This window comes from Oryzias latipes, chromosome 24 (genome assembly GCF_002234675.1).
Source record: "Oryzias latipes chromosome 24, ASM223467v1".
Lineage (NCBI taxonomy): Eukaryota > Metazoa > Chordata > Actinopteri > Beloniformes > Adrianichthyidae > Oryzias > Oryzias latipes.
The window spans coordinates 16,731,295-16,749,556 of record NC_019882.2 but is presented as its reverse complement, the minus strand read 5'-3'; the positions used below and the strand labels follow the sequence as shown (position 1 = coordinate 16,749,556).

The following is an 18,262-nucleotide window of genomic DNA, read 5'->3' as shown; positions in this document are numbered from 1 at the left end:
TTATTTTTCATAGGAACTCATCAGCTGCTTTGTAAAAAAAAATAATTTCCATGCTCGTGAATCAGCTTTAATGCTGGACAACAATATCAATTCATGTAACAAAAAAAATTTGTTTTTAGATTCAAATCGAAACTGTTAGGTTTGTGCAACCAGAATAAAGGTGAATTTTATCAGAAAGTGGGAGTGTCTATTTACAACTGACCTGTCCCTCTATTCACTGTAGAAAACTAAGACTTCAAGCAGTGTCATCAGGTTATGAATCAAATCTTAGATGTTGACGTTCCCTGTGAGAATGTTCTCACGATGAGTCCAAAGGCAAACAATATCTAACAGAAGAGAAACCTTTTTTTTGTTTTCTTTTATCCCAGAGTTAATTTTTCCCTCCAATGCAACTCTTTGTTCACAGCCGACAATTCTTCTTACAGGTATGAAAAAATACCTGTAATTCTCTTCATAATTGATGTTTTAGTTTCATCTTTGATAGAAAAAGAGATAAAAAAGGCTTGATAGGTATAGGTGGTAGTAACAAGTTACAGAATAGACACACATGGCCATAAACGGTGACAATCAGACCAAAAAAAGACCACAAATGAACATCATATATAAAACTATAGGGAAAAAAAGCAAAAAAGACCACTCCCCCAAACAACAATATTAATAATGTTGTAAAAAAACTTTAACTAAAGAGGAAAAACTACAAAAAAGAATAACAAACAGAAAAAAGACATACATGCTGATTTGTTGTTTTATATGCAGACACATAGGGGTTTTACTGTTAGTGTAGAGCAGAATTTTTTGTGTCTTGACCCTCTGCTGCTGTTGACCAGCAAGTGTTGTGAACCTGTGGAAAACTGGTTTTGGTTCTAGTTCATTTATTATGAAATGATCATCTCGTTGTCCAACAACCTTAGTGTTTGGAGTGTTGATATGTTGATCGTTAAAATATTTGTGGTTTCTAAACCCAGGAAATGCCAGAGTGGAAGTGGCTGACAGGAACTGTTTAACAGTTCATCAAAAAGACCAAAGCATTGATTTACATGCCTTAAAAAAATAGCAGAAACAGTCATAAGAGGCCAAAGTACAGCTGTGGTAAAAGTACAGAAAAACAAAAAAGACAAAGAAGTATTACCCACAAATTACAATCTCATAGTAGTGAAAAAGTTACAAAGAAATAAAACATAAAATTAAGAAAAGAGGAAGACCCTCAAAAAGGCTATCATTTGCTTTAAAGCTGTATGACATGTGATACAAAACAAATGAATATTGCATTTCAGAGTAAATCTTTTCATTAACACTAAAAAAAGACACAAAAATCCCCAAATGCATTAATATCATTAGGCAAACTGCTGCTAAATTTGTCCACAGATTTCCAAGAAACCTGCATGATATTTTTGCAGAAATGAGCCATAACACTGTGCGTCTAACTACAAACAGAATATGCAAACAAGATCACAATATTGGGACACATCCTGGACAGTCACTAAATGTGCATCCCCGCAGGTGGATGAAAGGGTTGTCCCACTTTTCCCCCATTGTAAAAGCTGAATTTGAGCATAGCGCCCCCTGTAGGAATTCTTCCACCGGGCAGTATATAAAGCCGCTGTGACGTCACGGGGCCCGTTCCCAGTGTTGCTGCGGGAGTGGGAGGCTGCTGGACGGGTGGAGTGTGGACCAGGCTGCTGGAGCTGAGATAAATCCCGTGGACACAGCCGGCTCGGCCTCAAGCTCTACTCTCTTTTTAGGGGGGATTTAATAGGAACAAGAAGTATATGTTTTTTTATACAAGCCAACTTTTGGAGTCCCAGGAGCTTCAAGAAGACGAGGTAGGTAGTACCGGTATGCGAACGGAGCGACTCCATGGGCGCGAGCCGACAGGCTGCAGCGTTCAGCGGCGTGCCGGTGCTATCAGCCCCGCAGTTCGGGAACCCGTCCGTCAGCGTCCCGGCCTCACTGAGCCTACAGCCGAACCGCCGACACCCCAATGCTCCCAGCCCCAGCCGGCTCCCTTACACGTTCATTTCGCTGGAGCAGAGTTTGCATTCGTTCGGCTTTGTTGTGGTGAGGGGGCTGACGCCCTCAAACGCACACATTTAAAGTTCTGGGGATGGAATGAAGGCAGGCGCGAGCGTTTTTACCTCGCGGAGGGCAGAGTCCGGCCGGCCGCGGTGGGAAGCTGCTGCCTGCCGCGGGGGGCTGCGGTGTTCTGTACCGATACGTCCGCTCCGAAGCCCGGCTGCGGCCTGCAGACTGCCGGCATACGATACGGCGGCTACTAAAGAGCCACTGGACCCGTTCTGCCCCGAAATGGCATGAACTGGTGGGGTTTCTAATTCTAATATTGCTTAAGCACTGATGGAAAAATGACGTTTGCTTCAGCAGAGAGACAGAAAACAAGCTGCAAGCTGTGTGTTGCATGATTATATAAGAGCTCTCATTGTTTTCATCCTGAGCTTCATGCTTATTGGTGTGAATCCCTGTCATTTGTCTTTTGCTGCTCATGGGTATTTTTCTGCTCTAAGCCTTCACACAACAAGAGATATGATTAGCTCACGTTTGAACTTCAGTATCAGAGCTGAAGTGGGTCTTCTTCAGCACATCCTCCTGTTGGGTGGAGGCCTCTCCAACTCCTGAATCCTGGACTTCTTGTTTATGGCTGAGTTGCCATAAAGTTCATGCACTTCCTTGTCCAATTGCCCCTCACATTGCAACTGGGGAGAACATCCAGAGGTTCTCAGTTCCTGAAATGGACCTGGACCACAGAGGAGGCTTTATAGGAACAGCATCAGGGATGCACAAGCTCATCGGGGTAGTTGCATCATGTCACAACAGGAAATGCCATGTATTGTAGGAAAGTTGGCCTTCCTGAGGCTCAGGATTCAGGTTCTGTTAAGGGAATTATTTTGTTGCTTAGTGGATTATTTGGATCATGCATAACTCAAGACTGGTGCTGAACTAGTTGTTAGTATTGATTAAATAACACTCATTTATGCCCTAAATAAGAATCAGAAGCTGAATTTAAATGGTTAATAGAGTATTGCAGTGGAACTTTTGCATTAAAACTGAACTACAGTTTCTAAAATAAATTGTGAAACAAGGCAGTAAAAAAGTAACCCTTACTCACTCAAATTCCTCCATTAAAAGTATTATTTCGACAGGAAGTACTTCATTGTGGCAAAAGGTTGACTGTTTTTTTTAGTGTAGTGCTTGAGGTCATTTTTTTATTGCTTTCTGGCAGTTTTGTTGCTTATTAACTTTTTTGCTGCAAACTACATACTTCCACTAGTATTTACATACTTCATTAACATACACTGTCCTTTGTGGAGCGCTTAAAGCAAAGAAGAACATGAATTAGCTGCTCTAATACTGTTAATATGTCAAATGCATTTCCTTACTTTTCTTGAGGAAGTATAAAGGCAAATAGGAAAGTTTATTGGGTACAAGGGGTGAATTGTTGCGTATAGAGGTTTATGAAACCATTAGAAATGATGTTCATAAGTGCTGGTGTGGACTTTGACACTTGAGCCTGCATGCTTTTTTCTATCTTCTCCTCCCTACAGAACGTAGACCCTCTCTGAGGTTTATAGTTACCTCCAGAAAACCATTTCCTTTTCAGTAGTTCCCCACTTTACTACTAGAATTTGTTGTAAGATCAACTCCAATAAAAATGTTGTTTTTGGTGTGTTTAACATGTTCTGTGTGGCATTTTTCTCATGATGGAGGACATATATTGGGAAAATTAAGATTAAAACTGTGAGTATTTCTTTATTCAAATAGTTGAGAATCAGGAGAGGAAGAATAAATGTCGCTTAAAAAAGCTTATGTTTGAACTACAGTCGGCCTGCTCCGCTCCATTCTGATGCATCCACTTGCCAACAAAAAGATCCATCTACATCTTTGTTTTACTCGTCTGAGCTGGAATCTTATGCAATACCATTTTAGTGTAAAGGTTGGTTTCTTGGTCTTTTATTCTTTAATTACTTTGCTGTATCAAAAAGAACTAGAGGCATTAGCAATGCAGCTTCTTGTTTCAGTCTTTTAGCTGGAAAAATGTAAAGAAATGTACATTTCAGTCCATTTTTCTTTGGTAGAAATGAACTTCTACTTTTACACGACAATGGAATGAAGGTGGAAAACGCAACTATAAATGCTAAAAATAAAAAAACAAAGATGACTCTGTTAAAGCAATTGGTTCAGAAATCTAACTCTATTGATTTAAACCACTTTAAAACCCACTTTTTGGTGTTTTTACCATGTTCTTGTGACATTTTTTTTTTGAAGATGGTGGATATATATACAGAAAATGAAGATTCAATACTGTGTTTCGGTGTATTTCTATAATCAAATTGTTTAAAGTCAAGAGCAAAGAAAAGCCATAAAAAAGCCTGTAGTTGTTACGTACAAACTACAACAGAGGTGATTTATTTTTATTTTTTTTGATCAATCCTGCTGCTCTGCAGGAACTATGTCCAAGAAAACAACAACACAGGTTTATTGATATTTCCTAAAATCTGCATAATTATAATTAAAAGACTACTTGGGAATGCTTTGAAAATGGACCTAAACATGATTAAAGTGGGTCTTTAACGATAAGGTTGTGAGAGAGCTTTACAAACACAGGAACCTGCTTGAATCTCAATTTTGCCTTGACACCAAAAAAGGAAGTACCGGTAGTCTGTTCTTTTGTAATGATATTATCCCTTTATTTCTTAGTAAAAAGAGGTACAGGTAATTTTCTAAATAGATATTTTTCATAGAATCAGTTGTTGTGCATTAGGTTTTATATCACAAATTGAAGCATTGATAAAGATGCCTGAGGACCCGACGGATCCTGTTTATGAATGACATGCTACATGAAAACAATGACCTACTGAAAGGCTTCTGGTTCTCCTGCATGTTTATCTCTGAAGTGGAGAGGATACAACGACTACTGTTATTTTTGCACAGCTGCCACAGAACATTACATGTCTAGTTAAGAATATGCAAAAAACAAACCAAAATGTAAAGTATGTTACAATGGTAAACAAAAACTAGCCTTATCTAAGCTCTTGTCCTCGCTAACATTTGGTCAGATGTCTATTCGTAGTTGTACCAATCTAGCTGTCGAGCCACACCTAACCTATACATCATGTTACCATGACGACCCACTTAATTAACAATATCTGGGTCCTATGCTCATATTTTTAGAGTACTGTAGATGCTGCCACTTTGAACCACACTTTAAAATTTTCCACAATAAAGGTTTTGACCAGGTTAATGGTCCAGTGGTAGAGTGTCCACCCCCCCAGACACCCAGTCATTGCAAAGACTTTAAATATGGGACTCCTTGCCTCCCTGCCTGACATTCTGCACTAAGGGGTTGGATTGTGGGGTAAACCACCAAATGGTTCCTGAAAGCAGTCTTGACTGTTACCCAGTGCCCACCCACCAGATGCACAAAATGTGGAGAAAAACTATCAAACACTCAGGTTTGTGACGACTAGTGGCACAATAACTTTATCTATTTGGTGTTAAGTTATGGAAAGTCTTCAGGTTTCTTTCTTTCTTGTATCTTGCTTATTGTTGCGTTGTGGGATCTCGTCATACATCAACTAATGGTGCATTTTGCTGCTTCTGTGAATGCTTACAGTAATCTCATGACCTGTATTTATTTATCTCTTCACCCTAATTACACCCAGTGTTAAAGCCTACACATCCGCCCTCTACAGTTGATACAACATAAACCAACATTTATATTATAAGGAGCAGTTGACAGTAAATAGGGTTCAGCTGTCTTAGAGTCACAGTTTGACCTTTTATGTCCTTCAGCTCCACCCTGTGGAGGCTTAACCTGGTCAGGTACTGCCCCAAACCATTTATTAGCAGCAGTGAACTGGGTTGAGATCTTTTGTAAGGTACCAATCCAAGATGAAACAATAAAACAGAGTAGCATCAACTTTCCCCTACCGACAGAGCAGGAAAGTTCAGACGTATCTCGTTTCTGATAGAGTTGCATTAATACTGCTCCCCCAGTCACCATCAGCCTTTGTAATTAGGGGAATGTGAGCTGAATTAGTCACGCCACACTGAGCAGACCTCTTGCTGTTGATGACGATGAGTATCGGCTTACAAGTTGTCTGTGAGCCCAGCTGCCACACTCCTGGGGTCTGGGGTCCTTGGGGGAGCTCAAACGTGTCGGTATTCCTTAGTTTGTTGTGCTTTGACTCAACGCTAAAATACCACCAGATTCCACAGGACAATCATAGCTTAAAGGCAAATGGACTGGGCTAAAGTTGAGGACTAGTTTTGAACAAACATAATTGAACCCTTGTGTCATCTCACATAGCGTAATTGAACAGGTTAACCTTTGTTTTACCTTTTGTTCCCACACCTCTGCTCAACTGAATGACATTTTGGTTATGGAATAAAGTTTTGAGGCCTTGATTTTGTTGTTTTTACTGCACCAATGTGACAATGCTTGTATTGATGTTGGTTAGAATTTGATTATTATTTTTTTTACTACTTTAAATCAAACTCCACAGTTCTGTCCAGGTTAGGGACAGGACTTGCTTGCTTGGTAGGGTAGCGGTTTAGGACTTTAGCCTGTGCCACAACTTGGACGTCATACGTCTGTGACCTGTCATTAAACGAAGCAAAGATGACCACATATTGAATAGAGGGCATTTAGGTGTATGAGGTCTTCTTTTCTTTGCACTAAAATCTTTATAATCTCATTTTTTTAATCCCTTCATGTCTGCGAATTTGCAACATTCCATTAAGTCCAGGATTCCACTTACGGTAATTTGGAATCACCTTGAATGGGAAAAATGTTGAAGAATTTTTTTATAAATATAGTTGGGGGGGAAAAAGGGTTAAACACCTCACCTTTCGTGTTTTTCCCCACAGACTGGCCGTGATGAGATCAGAAAAAAAGGTTTCCACTGCGACTGACTAAAAGGAATTGGGTGTTTGTGTACCTAAAATGGGTAGATCGCTGCTTTTTGAATGAGTTGATACAACAGTGAAAATGTTTTACTTATCAAGAACTAAAAAAGTCAACTTTAACTTGGCGGGATCAGGGTTAGTTGATTTCCTCTAAAAATAAAAGAACAGCTGTGAAACATCAAAGTACTGCTTGGTGTTTCTGTAGCTGACTGGTAATAAAGTTTATCACTTTATTTAAGCGTAAACTTGTAAAGTCTGATGAAAAGTTGGGTTAAGGTTGTGTTCCTGTGGTTTTTTTGTGTGTTTATTCTCTTGATTTAAAGTCTTTAAACTTCAAACACACAACATGACGCTAAATGGTAGCTTTATTCTGCTTTAATAAGCAGTTTTTGTATTGAAGGCACAGTTCTCCCATTGTCTTTGTGAGGCTGCCTAAGCCCAATTCAAAATGTAAAATGTGTGGAAGCCATGGTTGGAAAGCCGTCGTCATATTAGTGGAGTGACGAGGTTGTTACCATGACAACAGAAACGCCATCCATCCATTTGACGGGATCGCGTGCTATTGACCTTTGAAACTAAAAACCTGCCCACATGAAGTCACACCTAGTCTTTGCTTCATTCACCAGCGTCACTGTTTGAAATATAAGTTTATGAGGCTTTATTATGTGTGCTTCAGTATGGCATTATGGGAAAGTCGAAAAAAGGAGGCAGCTTCTGCCCGCTGTTCTTTCTGTTTAGTTTACCCAGAGGTAGACGAGGTGTATTTTTGTGGTTTTCTTGTTCAAGCAGGGCGTTGGCTTCCCGGACTTTGATCTGAGTGGAAGTCTCTCCAAAGGATCCACTATCAAAATAAAAGTATGGCTGCTCCCAAACTTTACCGAGAAACAAAGTGGCAGTTTTTGGCATTGATTGAGACTCGAAACAATTTTAAGGTGCGGCGTCTAAATACAACAGAATAAAAAATGACAAAGTCACCAAAAACAGGTATTCTGGTACGCTCTCTGGTATCTGCTAGGTTGCAACTATATTAGCAGTTTCCTCGTAACAATAAAAGCTTGTTAAAAGGCATATTCCGCTGACTAGGTTTGATCTTACTGTTGCATTAAAGCCATCTTTCCAGTAGACCTCCTGGTATTGTCTGGTTAATGCAGTTTTCTGTTTCAATGTTTTGAAGGCTCCTCTTCTGTCTCCTTACCAGCTCTTTTCTGCACAAAAGAACTTTCCAAAGACGTTTGTTTTCGCTGACTCTGCTATTTCGAGGTTTCCATTTATGTCTTGAGAATGTACCAGATGGCAGGTGAACGAGGCGAGCGACTTGACAAGTGATTCAAAGATGGACATGATGGAGAGACTCCAGTATTTTTCTTAAATAGAACTTCTATCAGAATTGGTACCAAGTGACCCACAGACCAGGACCAGCCCACAACCAGGGGACACCTGATCTAGAATCTCAATCCTGCATTTTGATTTTTATAAATGTTCTCACCTGATTAGCTAAGGGGAACTAAACATTTGTCCAACATGCATTTATAAAGTAAAGTGAAATGATTTGGATAAAAAAGGCCTATAGGAAAAATCCTCCGTTGGATTTTATTAAATCTTGTAAGCAAAATAAACGATCCTAGCTTTTGTTAATTTGGATAATTGTTGTTTAGTTAAAGGAAAGTATTGATAAAATTAAATGATATAATCCCGTACAAGAAAGAATTAACCTTTGATTAGTTTTACGGTTATTACCTCCTGCTTTTACTCTGTTCACCTATGATCACATTGCTTTTAAAGAGCCTTTTGTGTCCTCTGTCCTAATACTGTGTCTGTCCTTTCTTCTCCATTTTGTTGGTAATAGACCCAGATTTCATAAAAAGTCGTTTTATAATACCAGATGCCCTATTTTAATCCATGGTTCCTGGCAGTTAGGTGTAACAAGTTGTTATTGTCTGCAAGCTTGTTTGCATTTTAGGCCCTGACAGGTGTTTATTTTAGATATGCAAAATATGTAAAAGCTAATAAACAGTTTAAAAAAATGTACATAAATGTAAGTTGAACAATGCTGCTTTATAGAGAACCTTTGACTTCTGAGGTCAGGCATTTTTTTGACATCAACACAAACTTTGAATGAAATAACACAGTTTAGCCTGAACCTGGATGAATGATCAGCTGAACATAGAAAAGCCCAAACTTTCAACTCACCAAACTATCATAAAGAATTGACCCAAGCATGTTGGGCGAGGTTCACCTTATAACTGCTAAGGATGTTGGAACAACTAGGCAAATGCTGCCGTTTACATTTCCGTACAAAAAAAAAAGAGAGGGAAACTTTGCTATTTAAACTATTGTCTGTCATGAAAATGTACACTTGTGTAAGCTAGTTGGATAAATAAGGCCTTTGATCTGATTCCAATTTAGCTTTTTTTGCAGATCTTTGCACACATTTAGGTGCATCGTTGCTTCTTGTCTGGTATTTTTCGCTGCTGCTCTTCTGCTCCCATGGACCTGGTTGCTATGGCGACTTTCGCTGATAATTATTGTCATTCACAACGAGAGTTTTTAAGTTTTTTCTCCCTCTGTCTTTATCCAAACACTACATGTCCCTTTAGCTTTTTTTAAGTAAATGAGCCGATCCAACTCTTTTCCATTGACTGGAGCCATTGCCATGCTGGACACTTCCTGCTTTTAACGTCTGCTCAATGTCCTCGTGTGTCGAACCCACACAGGCTGTGAGGGAGCTGCTGTGGGATTACTGTCATGAAGATGGGAGACGGGAGGAAAGCAAATGTTTGTCTTTGCAAAACCTTGACTCACTCGATTGGTATTTTTAGTCGCATTGACATATAAAAGCAAAGGAAACGTCCTGCTGGTTTTGTACCTTCAGAGACTTCCAGAATCTCAGTCTTATCAGCCACCAACTGGAATCGTCTGCCCCTATTTTTATCTTTTTGTTCTTTAATTGGAAATATGTCAAGCTAAATAAAGTACCTTGTAGTCCTGGTTATAGTTTAACTATTTAGCCTCTATTTAAATGATAGTAAGTCATTTTTTCTGCAGAATTTAGGCCAAGTAAAGAAAAACTTTCTTTTAAATTTAGTTAAAATGCTGCAGGGTCTCTTGTTTTGGTTGTTCTGTTAACATCACAACTCGTATACAACCCTCCTGCATATTTTGAAGTGTTATTATCCTAATTAAAGGACAAATTATAGAACAAAAAAGGTGATTATAAATTAATTTTCCCTTTTTTTAACACTATAAAACAGAATTACACTTAAAAACATCCTGAAACAGGCAGGAGCTTGTAGTAGTCACAGTAAAACAGCATTTTAGAGCGCGTATGTGGAATGCTCATGACTGTCCATGTGTTTCTGACCTCTGTTTCCGTCTTAGTGCGCAGAATTTATTAGACTCTGTGAGGAGAGCTGCCGAGAGCGGCGAGCCCGGCGCTCTGACGGGGTCACCTGCGCTCTGACTCCTCTTGTAATGTACAACTTTTTAGCTGCCGGTGTAACATTTTATTGGAGTTAGACTTCGACATGAATAGCATGACACTTGTCAATTTTTAAACTGGATGAGAGCGAGTTTGTCAAAGATCAGCACTTCAGAAAGTCTGTACGTTTGCTGAAATGTTCAGGCGCAGGTTCCAGTCCAGTCCAACAGGCCGGGTCGACCCTTAAAGTTAACACTAAAAATAAAAAAGTCAGGACAAGCTATGGTTAAGAGGCCTTTACAAAGAATAAAAAAAAAAACATTTCCTAAGGATTTTTTTGCCTTATGCAATACCACTTTAGTGTGTTTTGGTTGGTTTCTTGGGCTTTTATTCTTTAATAACTTTGCTTAATCAAAAATAACTAGAGGCATTAGTAATGCAGCATCTTGTTTCAGTCTTTTAACTGGAAAAGTTTAAAGAAATGTACGTTTCAGTCAAATTTTCTTGGTAGAAATGCACGGCTCATAAATCTAACTATTGATTTAAACCACTTTAAAACCCACTTTTTTGGGTGTTTTCATCATGTTCTTGTGACATTTTTCTGAAAATGGAGGACATGGAAACAGAAAAATAAGATTCAAAACTGCATTTCTGTGTATTTCTATAATCAAACTGTTTAGAATCAAGAAATTTGAAAAAGCCTTTACTTGTTACGTACAAACTACAGGTCAGAAGCTTCCCGCTCTGCCTCATTCTGATGCATTCACTTGTAGACGATTACATCCATGTACGCTTTTGTTTTTCTCGTCTCAGCTGGTATCAAAGCTGTGACTGGATAACTGATATTGCTCGCCATTTTTGTAGCACTGTTGATGTTTGGTTGGGTGGGGGTGTAAGGGGGACGAGAGAGTGTAAAGCATGATGGGAAATGAACGCAGGCTTACTCCACACCAACAGTCCTGACCATATCTCAGAGGGGACTTTTATTTTTTTGTTTAATCAAACCTGCTGCTCTGCAGAGACTATGTCCTATAAAACAACACAGGTTTATTAATATTTCCTACAGAAGCATAATTATAATTAAAAGACCGCTGGGAATGCTTTGAAAATGGATCTAGTTGATTAAGGTTGGACTTTGAAGTTTCCAAAGAGTCTAGTACCTTTTAATACAAGACAGAAAAGGTAGAAATGACACAGCACTTTAATTTCTAGCATTCCAGTGATTTTAAATGTCTCCACTTGCATTTGTACCGATTGCGTCAGTGTGAGAACCATTTTTGACTCCAAACGAATCATCTTTTTCTTTTTGTAGTTTGGGTGAAGACAAAAAGACAAAAGCTGGCGCTTCTTGAACACACCTTGCTCAAACTCGTCTGATTTGTAGGTGCGGCTGCAGCCTAAAACTTGTTGCCAGGTCTACAGGACAACGATAAACAATAATGCTGACTTCTGGAAAACGGTAGTTTTTACTAAAACTGACTTCACCCAACGTTGTCTGCCATGTTTATATCATACAATCACTTCTTCTGTTGCAGCTAATCTACATTTGTTAAAGTAAAAGTTGAATTAACGTAACAATTTAGCTAATATATATATATATATATATATATATATATATATATATATATATATACATATACATATATATATATATATATACACATATACATATATATATATATATACATATATATATATATATGTATATATGTATATATATGTATGTGTATATATATATATATATATATATATGTATATATGTATATATATGTATGTGTATATATATATATATGTATGTATATATATATGTATATATATATATATGTGTGAGATCAGGTCCAAGGTTGTTCGTTTGTCTAGTTAGCTCTCAGCTGTAAAGACGCCTTTGAATGACTAGCATTATCTCATTTACTGCTTACAGGAAGGCTGTAAAGTTCTGCAACAACTTTGGTTAAGCAGAAAAAATCCACTGGGATACTTTAATCTTTCACTGAAGCCTCTTTTATTGGTGTTGCTCAATAGTGAAGCTGTGCTGGAGGTGATGTGTGCAGGTTTCATGTATGTAGCGATGAAGTCAAGTCTGATCTAGCCTTTTCGTATTCCTGAAGCCCATCTGCTGCAGCCTAATGAAGACATTGAAATGTTTATTTAGAGAATTATACGGGTTTAATAACCAGATTTTCTGCAATTGAACCGTTTTTACCTCACAAAACACGTTGAGGGGATCTGGAGTGTTCAATTCTAATACATTTTGAAAATATTTAGGTTGTTTTGTGGATGTTAGCTTCCTGGTAATTTGTGTCCACCACTGCACTGCTTATGGTTAGGATCAGGGTTTATGTCGACTTGCCTAAAGATTATTCAAGAATTGTGGAAAAGTTTTGCAGCAGCCAAATTATCAATGGGAGTGTAAACAAAACAGTCGCATGTAGCAGTGGAATGCTAACCCTATAACCAAATAAAGTAAAATCTTGGGTCACATTTTTTTCTTTTCTTAAACAATAAACTTTACCCAACATGGTATATTGTAAATGTATAAAATCAAAAGGTTCTTACATAAAGATGAAAAAATATATATATATTTTTACTACAAGTACTGAGCTAAAAATGTCAAGCAAATGGGGATAAAAGGAGTCAGGTGGGAGTGGTTTAATCTAACCCTTAAACTCTGGAGATGCTTCCAGCAACACGTAAATAACACAGGCTGGAGTTAAAGCTCCAATGTTGAAGGGATTGGTTCAATAACAGTTGAAGGCAAAAAAAAAAACATGAAAGTGGGTTAAAAAAAAGTCCTAAGAACTAATTTGGGGTTGGCGACCCACTAACGTATCCTCTTAGTTTGAGTCCGCCAATGTTATTTACATTACCGTTATTATTGTGGCCGTTTGAGCAAACTCAAAGTAAACATACAAAATGGAAAATGTCAAGAAAAATGTTGGCTGCTTGACATCGTTGTCATAATTAGTTTGTACATACTGTTTTCTTTAATAAAGAAGCAAGCTAGCAACGTCACGGCTCCCAGGTGGGTTTTGCTGACATCCAATAGCAACAAACTGCTGCTGTCCTGCAGCTTCAGGAGCTGCCAGGCTGCTCTGATAAAAGATGCTCTGCATCCAGCAAGGGGGGGGGGACTTTAATATCCTTAATTGATTCTGTTTGTCTGCTAGTGCAAACCTCAGTGCTGCACTGTTGAAAGGTAATTATTTTAAGTTCCCTCGGAAAACTCAGCCGTTATTGAATTTGCAGTTTGGCTGGAGGCCTCATGGGAACGAGCAGCTGTAATTTGTTTCTCAATGGCCACAGTTGTGCGGATGAAGGAATCTCAGATCTGTGTCTATTGAGGGATTTTTTTCTCTTAGCAGTCCAACAACTTTGATGGTTAATATTACAAATGCGGTTTGAACATACATAGATTTTGATTGGGGGACAAATTTCTTGAAGATCCACTCGGCTGAAAATAGTGTTTTATGTGTTTTTAACGTGTTCTTTTAGCGTTTTTGTCACGATGGAGGACGGATATAAAGAAAATCACGATTAACACAGTGTTTCTCAGTATTTTTTTTCCCACTCAAATCATGGTTAATGAGGAGCAGACCAAAAAAATGCCATTGAAAACGATCGTATTTGTTACGTCGAATATACGCTGGGCGGGCCACAAGCTCCCTGCTCTGCTCCATTCATCTGAGCTGGAATATGTATGGCTGGAAAACTCCAACATTGGTCGACTTTTTTTGTTTCTGCAGAGAGTGCCCCCCCCCCCCCCCCCCACACACACACACACACAATTCAGAGCATATCTGAGTTGTTTCTGCGGAAACTATGTCCTAGAAAACGACATGTTTTTTGATTTTGCAGCAAAAAAATTGCATTTCATCATTAAAAGACCACTTTGAACACTTTTACAATAGATAAGATGATTAGAGTGGGACTCTAAGAAATTAACAAAACAAAATGAACCTAAAGTAACTTTACAAGTTTAACTTGACTAAATCAATTTGATAAGCAGCTTAAAGTTTTCATAATTACTATTAAAGTTAAAGTTAAAAGTCCCATTAGTAGTTAAAGTCCTAGGTGTTTGAAATTTGTTCTCTGCATTTAACCCATCCCCTGGGGGAGCGGTGAGCTGCGCTCGGGAACCATTTGGTGGTTTAAACCCCCAATCCAACCCCTTAATGCTGAGTGTCAAGCAGGGAGGCATTGGGTCCCAGTTTTAGAGTCTTTTGAATGACTCTGATGTGAACTCACAACCTTTTAGTCACAGGGTGGACACTCTACCACGAGGCCACTCAGTTGGTAACTACTGTAAATAATATATAGATTGGCTGGCTATGGTTTTTCTATGATTGCCACTACTATATATTACCTTTTGTTATATATTGTTAAATTTTGCTGTACTTACAAGATTCAGATTTTTTTTTTGGCTCTTCATATTTAGCGTATGTGTTTTAGTTTCTTTGAGGTGAAAGTATTTTTCAATTAAAAATAGTTTTCAAACATGGAATAAATAACTTCTTGGAATATCAGCAACTTAAATCAAGTATTACTAAAAAATTTAAATACAGAGACAACGATTTAAAGCTACCAGATGTAGTTACCACTCTGATCAATTTCTCAATGAATAAAACTCTCTCCAAAATATACAAACTTTTATGTAATTTAGATAATAACATTTCACTTCCGACAACAAAATGGGATGCGGATTTGAGCATCAGCACAGATGGAAGCTTTTGGTCAGAACTTTGTCTAAACACCTTTAAACTGACAAAAAGTCCAAATCTGCAGCTAATCCATTTTAAAACCCTTCACAGAATTTACTACACTGGACAGAGGATGTTCAAGATGGGTCTCAGCAACTCAGACATTTGTCAGCACTGTGACAGTAATCTACCCGACAATTACATGCATGCACTGTGGTTCTGCACGCCTGTCCAGGCTCTCTGGCAGCAGGTATGTGCCGATTTATCAGTCTGGCTTAAGGTTTCAATCACAGCTTCACCGTCACTTTGTGTGCTTGGTGACATGAGTGCCATCGATGTAGAAGGAGGATTAGGCTCTATCATTTTCATAACTCTTTGCATTGCTAAAAAAACTATTTTAATAAATTGGAAAAGCAAGAAAAATATAAATATAAGTCAACACAGAAATCTGCTGCTTGATCAGATCAGCTTGGAAAAAATGTCAGCCCAAGGTTCAAGTAACTTTGAAAGAATTCGGTCTCTCTGGTCTCCCATAGCTGACTCCATGACTTAGGGGATGGGGGGGCCTGGTCGTCGCTGCTCCTTGCCCTTCTGCCGTGGGCTGGGGTGGGGGCCGGGGCCTCCGGTGCCTGGCGGGGGGTGGTGGGGCGCTGCGTGGTCCTCTGGGCTTGGGTGTGGGGGTGCGTGGTGGGGGGGTGGGGTGGTGTTCTGGCTTGGCTTGGGGGGGTGGTCCCTTTGCCTGTGCTGGGGGGGGTTGGCGGGGGGCGCTGCTGGGGGGGGGGGCCCAGCGGCACTGGATGGGCTTCCCATCTACGCCTGGGGCTGGGATCAGCCCTTCCCTGGCTCTGGGGCGGGACGGGACAACCCTCTTGGGGCCCCCGGGCGCTCTGGGTGTCATCCGCTTCGGCTGCGGGGTCTGGGGTGGGGTGGGGTGGGGGGTCTTGTCGGCCCGGTCCGGTGGGGGGGCATTCTGGGGGAGGGGGGGGGCCGCTATTGGTACGGGGCAGGGGGGGTTGACGGGTCGGGGTCTCCGCTGAGGCCATCGGCGGTTTCCCCGGCCGGTTGGCTGCCTCGGTCCCGTCGAGGCCTGACCAGAGCTCTTCTAGGGCCGGCGTTTGGGGGTGGGGGCCTGGGCTTGCTCCGGGGGGGGCCGGCGCTTTCTGGCTCCTCTCCCTCTGTGTGGGGTGGGTGGTGCTGGGCCTGGGGTGTCGGCGCCTCCGGGGGTGGGGCCCCTGGGCTGGGTGGGCCTGGCCCCCTTGCTGGGGGGGGGGGCGGGGGACAGCTGTTTGACCACCGGGGGACAGTCTACCAGCTGTCCCCAATTTACCCCCTTCCTCATATAACCTCATAATAGGGTGAGGGGGTGGGGGGATTAGCCTGCGATGAGCCTTGGGGGGGGGGGTTTACTAGGCAGTGGCCCCCCCTCCTATGGTTGCCGTATGGAGTGGTCCCCCCCTCTTTCGGTTTTATTTGCACCTTAGACATGTAGGGCCCTTGGTAGGGGGGGTGCTTGGACATCACTGCCAGCAAGCAGCAGATGTCCTCCTAGCACCCTACCCGCCAATTTTAACCGCACCTTAGACATTTAGGGCCCCTTGGTGGGGAGGGTGAGGGGACATCACTGTGAGTAATCAGGAGATGTCCCCTTAGTGCCCTACCCGCCAATTTTAACTGCACCCCCCTTAGTACACACACCCCTCCCCCCTCAATATATACATCCCAACATAAACACACACACATGCACACACACACCCTCTTAAACACACATATACGCACACACATTTTGCAAGGAAGGTGGGACCTAGGACCATCTGTCCCCTGCCTCTTCCCTGGTGGGGGGTACGGGCCCCTTTGCAGCGGCGGCCGTGTCCCCGGGGTGCCGGCTTCCTGGGCCCGGCGGTGCTCTCTCCGCGCGGTGGGGGGGTTCACATTACATCTGAGCCGGGGGTGTTGGTGTCCCTGGGGGGTGGGTTCTGGTCCTTGCTCCTGAGCGCTGGGCCCCGCCTAACTTCCAACTGTGGCCGAGCCTGGTCGGGCCATATTTACAACACCCCTTGTGGGCCCTCTTTTTTCCCCGGGGTTCCCCCCTCCTGGGCGGGGGCGGCGGGCCCCTGCCTTGCTCCTCCCTGGACCAACCGTGGGCCGGGCGGATGGCTGCCTGGAGTGCGGGGCGGGTCTCCCTTGGGGGGTCCTGGCTCGTACCTGGGGTTGGGGCGGGGGGATGCCCGGAACTCCTGGGTGGTGGTGGGGTGCTCGTCTGGGGCTGTGGGCGTCCCTCTCCGGTGGGGCCCTGCGTTGGGCTCTCCCGGCGCGGCGGGGGGGCTGTTCTCCTGGTTGGGCTGGGGCGGCGCTCTCTTTCCCTCTGTGCCTCCCTGCTCTCTGGCTCTGGGGGGCCTTGCGGCGGTCCTGCTGGCCCTGGCCTGGGTGGCGGGCTTGGTCGCCCGGGCGGCGGTTGTTCCCTGCCGGTTTCCGTGTGGCGTGGGGGGGATTCCGGCTGCCGCTGCTGCTGCGGTGGGGGTCTTGGGGTGGGGATGGCTGGGCGCTCTCCTTCCTTCTTTACACATTCCACCATCCATATTAGAAGAACATGAGCACTCACCTGAGCACGGGTGTTGGCTCACCTTTGCACTGGCGGTTTGCGTGACTGAATGACTGAAATGTTTCACACTAGTTGGTTTTAAGGCATAAGTATGCGTGTGAGCACTATCTGTTTTGTGTACATGTCGACAGATGGACATTTTTGCAACTAGCAGGTGTGTTTGACACTTGGGTGTGTGTGTGGACAGGCTCCGCCCTTTTTGTACTGCATTTGAGCCTTACCATGGTGATTAACAACCAGTAAACTTGTTGCTCTCTTGTCTTATCCCCCTTCCCCTCCTACTATCACCCTCCTTCCCCCCCTCTTTCTAACGTCCCTCTCTCTTCTTCCCCTCTTTCCTTTTCCGTCCGGTCCAACACCAAAGATCTTCAAACATGTTTGAAATTAATAAAGTTTGGCCTCAATTACAAAAGGGGTTTATTCAGACATACCTTTGGTTTGTCTGAAGATTAATAACCCCTCTTGTTAAAGTAAAATATGTCCAACACAAGAGGCCCTCAGCTCTCATCTGTTTGCCCAGCTGTTGGACAGGACAAGGTTAAAAAAAAAAAAAAAAAAAAAAAATAGTTTTCATGTAAATGTCATGTGCATTGATTCTGGGTTTAATTGCCAAACCTCAACAGTAGA

The 18,262-nt window shown here is 41.8% G+C and overlaps 1 protein-coding gene across 10 annotated transcripts in view; it reads left to right on the top strand.

Moving 5' to 3' along the window:
- Positions 1–1,498: 1,498 nt before the first annotated feature.
- Positions 1,499–18,262, top strand: part of myo6 (myosin VI) — a 129,630-nt gene continuing 112,866 nt past the window's right edge. For 4 of the 10 annotated variants that reach the window (XM_011491920.3, XM_011491918.3, XM_011491917.3 and 1 more), the window contains exon 1: positions 1,500–1,823. The gene's annotated coding sequence lies outside the window, so the exon portion shown is untranslated. Of the gene's footprint in view, positions 1,824–18,262 lie in introns of all 10 variants that reach the window. The other 6 variants (XM_011491916.3, XM_011491913.3, XM_011491912.3 and 3 more) reach the window with 3 other exon arrangements.